Raw genomic sequence first — 4,015 nt, 5'->3', positions numbered from 1 at the left:
CTTCCTTAGTGGTGCAGAGGTTAAGAATTCACCCTCCAGTGAGGCGGACATGGGTTCCATCTTTGGTCTGGGAAGATCCCAAATGCCTCAGGGCAACAAAGCCTGTGTTCTAGAGCCCATAAAGGGAAAGTGAAGTCGCCCAGTCGCCCATGCTATGCAACAAAAGAAGCCATGGCAATGAGAAGACTACTCACCACAACTAAACAGTAGACTTCAATCAGCAAACTAGAGAAAGCCTGTGCACAGCAGTGAAGAGCCAGCACAGCCGAAAGAAATGATTAAATAAATACTTTGTAAAAATGAAGGAGTCTTATAGGAATCTAAAAGAAGCTCCAGTGAATTCCAGTGGTTATCAATGCTAGGTAAATGTATGGGAGGTTTAAATTAACTCTACTACTAATGACAAATAGTTCTTTCATAGTGTGGATTTCACAGTGTGGATTTGGACACCACTTTTAAAAAAACAGTGTATATATATCAGTTCAATTCAGTCGCTCAGTCGTGTCCGACTCTTTGCGACCCCATGAATTGCAGCACGCCAAGCCTCCCTGTCCATCACCAGCTCCCAGAGTTTACTCAAACGCATGCCCATAGAGTCGGTGACACCATTCCGCCACCTCATCCTCAGTTGATCCCTTCTCCTCCTGCCCCCAATCCCTCCCAGCATCAGGGTCTTTTCCAACGAGTCAACTCTTTGCGTAAGGTGGCCAAAGTACCGGAGTTTCAGCTTCAGCATCAGTCCTTCCAATGAACACCCAGCACTGATCTCCTTTAGGATGGACTGGTTGGATCTCTTTGCAGTCCAAGGGACTCTTAAGAGTCTTCTCCAACACCACAGTTCAAATGCATCAATTCTTCTGCATTCAACTTTCTTCACAGTCCAACTCTCACATCCATACATGAACACTGGAAAAACCATAGCCTTGACCAGATGGACCTTTGTTGGCAAAGTAATGTCTCTGCTTTTTAATATGCTATCTAGGTTGGTCATAACTTTCCAAGGAGGAAGCGTCTTTTAATTTCATGGCTGCAATCACCATCTGCAGTGATTTTGGAGCCTAAAAAAATGAAGTCTGACACTGTTTCCACTGTGTCCCCATCTGTTTCCCATGAAGTGATGGGACCGGATGCCATGATCTTAGTTTTCTGAATGTTCAGCTTTAAGTCAACTTTCTCACTCTCCTCTTTCACTTTCATAAAGAGGCTTTTTAGTTCCTCTTCACTCTCTGCCATAAGGGTGGTGTCATCTGCATATCTGAGGTTATTGATATTTCTTCCGGCAATCTTGATTCCAGCTTGTGCATCTTCCAGCCCAGCTTTTCTTACGATGTACTCTGTATATATGTTAAATAAGCAGGGTGACAATATACAGCCTTGACGTACTCCCTTTTCTATTTGGAACCAGTCTGCTGTTTCATGTCCAGTTCTAACTGTTGCTTCCTGACCTGCATACAGGTTTCTCAAGAGGCAGGTCAGGGGGTCTGGTATCCCCATCTCTTTCTTTTTTTTTTTTTTTTGTTCTCCTTTATTTATTTATTATTATTATTATTTTTTTTTCCATTTATTTTTATTAGTTGGAGGCTAATTACTTTACATCACTGCAGTGGTGTTTGTCATACATTGAAATGAGTTAGCCATGGATTTACATGTATTCCCCATTCCGGTCCCCCCCTCCCACCTCCCTCTTCACCCGATCCCTCTGGGTCTTCCCAGTGCACCAGGCCCGAGCACTTGTCTCATGCACCCAACCTGGGCTGGTGATCTGTTTCACCCTAGATAATATACATGTTTCAATGCTGTTCTCTTGAAACATCCCACCCTCGCCTTCTCCCAGAGTCCACAAGTCTGTTCTATACATCTGAGTCTCTCTTTCTGTTTTGCATATAGGGTTATCGTTACCATCTTTCTAAATTCCATATATATGTGTTAGTATACTGTAATGGTCTTTATCTTTCTGGCTTACTTCGCTCTGTATAATGGGCTCCAGTTTCATCCATCTCATTAGAACTGATTCAAATGAATTCTTTTTAATGGCTGAGTAATATTCCATGGTGTACATGTACCACAGCTTCCTCATCCATTCGTCTGCTGATGGGCATCTAGGTTGCTTCCATGTCCTGGCTATTATAAACAGTGCTGCGATGAACATTGGGGTGCACGTGTCTCTTTCAGATCTGGTTTCCTCGGTGTGTATGCCCAGAAGTGGGATTGCTGGGTCATATGGCAGTTCTATTTCCAGCTTTTTAAGAAATCTCCACACTGTTTTCCATTGTGGCTGTACTAATTTGCATTCCCACCAACAGTGTAAGAGGGTTCCCTTTTCTCCACACCCTCTCCAGCATTTATTGCTTGTAGACTTTTGGATAGCAGCCATCCTGACTGGCGTGTAATGGTACCTCATTGTGGTTTTGATTTGCATTTCTCTGATAATGAGTGATGTTGAGCATCTTTTCATGTGTTTGTTAGCCATCTGTATGTCTTCCTTGGAGAAATGTCTGTTTAGTTCTTTGGCCCATTTTTTGATTGGGTCATTTATTTTTCTGGAATTGAGCTGGAGGAGTTGCTTGTATATTTTTGAGATTAATCCTTTGTCTGTTTCTTCATTTGCTATTATTTTCTCCCAATCTGAGGGCTGTCTTTTCACCTTGCTTATAGTTTCCTTTGTTGTGCAAAAGCTTTTAAGTTTCATTAGGTCCCATTTGTTTATTTTTGCTTTTGTTTCTAAAATTCTGGGGTGTGGGTCATAGAGGATCCTGCTGTGATTTATGTCAGAGTGTTTTGCCTATGTTCTCCTCTAGGAGTTTTATAGTTTCTGATCTTATATTTAGATCTTTAATCCATTTTGAGTTTATTTTTGTGTATGGTGTTAGAAAGTGTTCTAGTTTCATTCTTTTACAGGTGGTTGACCAGTTTTCCCAGCACCACTTGTTAAAGATGTTGTCTTTTTTCCACTGTATATCCTTGCCTCCTTTGTCGAAGATAAGGTGTCCATAGGTTCGTGGATTTATCTCTGGGCTTTCTATTCTGTTCCATTGATCTATATTTCTGTCTTTGTGCCAGTACCATACTGTCTTGATGACTGTGGCTTTGTAGTAGAGCCTGAAGTCAGGCAGGTTGATTCCTCCAGTTCCATTATTCTTTCTCAAGGTTACTTTGGCTATTCGAGGTTTTTTGTATTTTCATACAAATTGTGAAATTATTTGTTCTAGTTCTGTGAAAAATACTGTTGGTAGTTTGATAGGGATTGCATTGAAAATTTTCCACAGTTTACTGTGATTCACACAGTCAAAGGATTTGGCATAGTCAATAAAGCAAAAATATATGTTTTTCTAGAACTCTCTTACTTTTTCAATGATCCAGCGGATATTGGCAATTTGATCTCTGGTTCCTCTGCCTTTTCTAAAACCAGCTTGAACATCTGGAAGTTAACGGTTCATGTATTGCTGAAGCCTGGCTTGGAGAATTTTGAGCATTAGTTTACTAGCGTGTGAGATGAGTGCAATTGTGTGGAAGTTTGAGCACTCTTTGGGATTGCCTTTCTTTGGGATTGGAGTGAAAACTGATCATTTCCAGTTCTGTGGCCACTGCTGAGTTTTCCAAATTTGCTGGCATATTGAGTGCAGCATTTTCACAGCATCATCTTTCAGGATTTGAAATAGCTCAACTGGAATTCCATCTCATCCACTAGCTTTTTTTGTAGTGATTCTTTCTAAGGCCCACTTGACTTCACATTCCAGGATGTCTGGCTCTAGGTGAGTGATAACACCATTGTGATTATCTGGGTCGTGAAGATCTTTTTTGTACAGTTCTTCTGTGTATTCTTGCCACCTCTTCTTAATATCTTCTGCTCTTGTTAGGTCCATACAATTTCTGTCCTTTATCGAACCCATCTTTGCCTGAAATTTTCTCTTGATATCTCTAATTTTCTTGAAGAGATCTCTACTCTTTCCCATTCTGTTGTTTTCCTCTATTTCTTTTATATATATATATATATGTATACACACACACACACACA

The sequence above is a fragment of the Odocoileus virginianus genome, chromosome 3 (assembly GCF_023699985.2).
Source record: "Odocoileus virginianus isolate 20LAN1187 ecotype Illinois chromosome 3, Ovbor_1.2, whole genome shotgun sequence".
Lineage (NCBI taxonomy): Eukaryota > Metazoa > Chordata > Mammalia > Artiodactyla > Cervidae > Odocoileus > Odocoileus virginianus.
Note: the sequence above shows the minus strand (reverse complement) of the source record.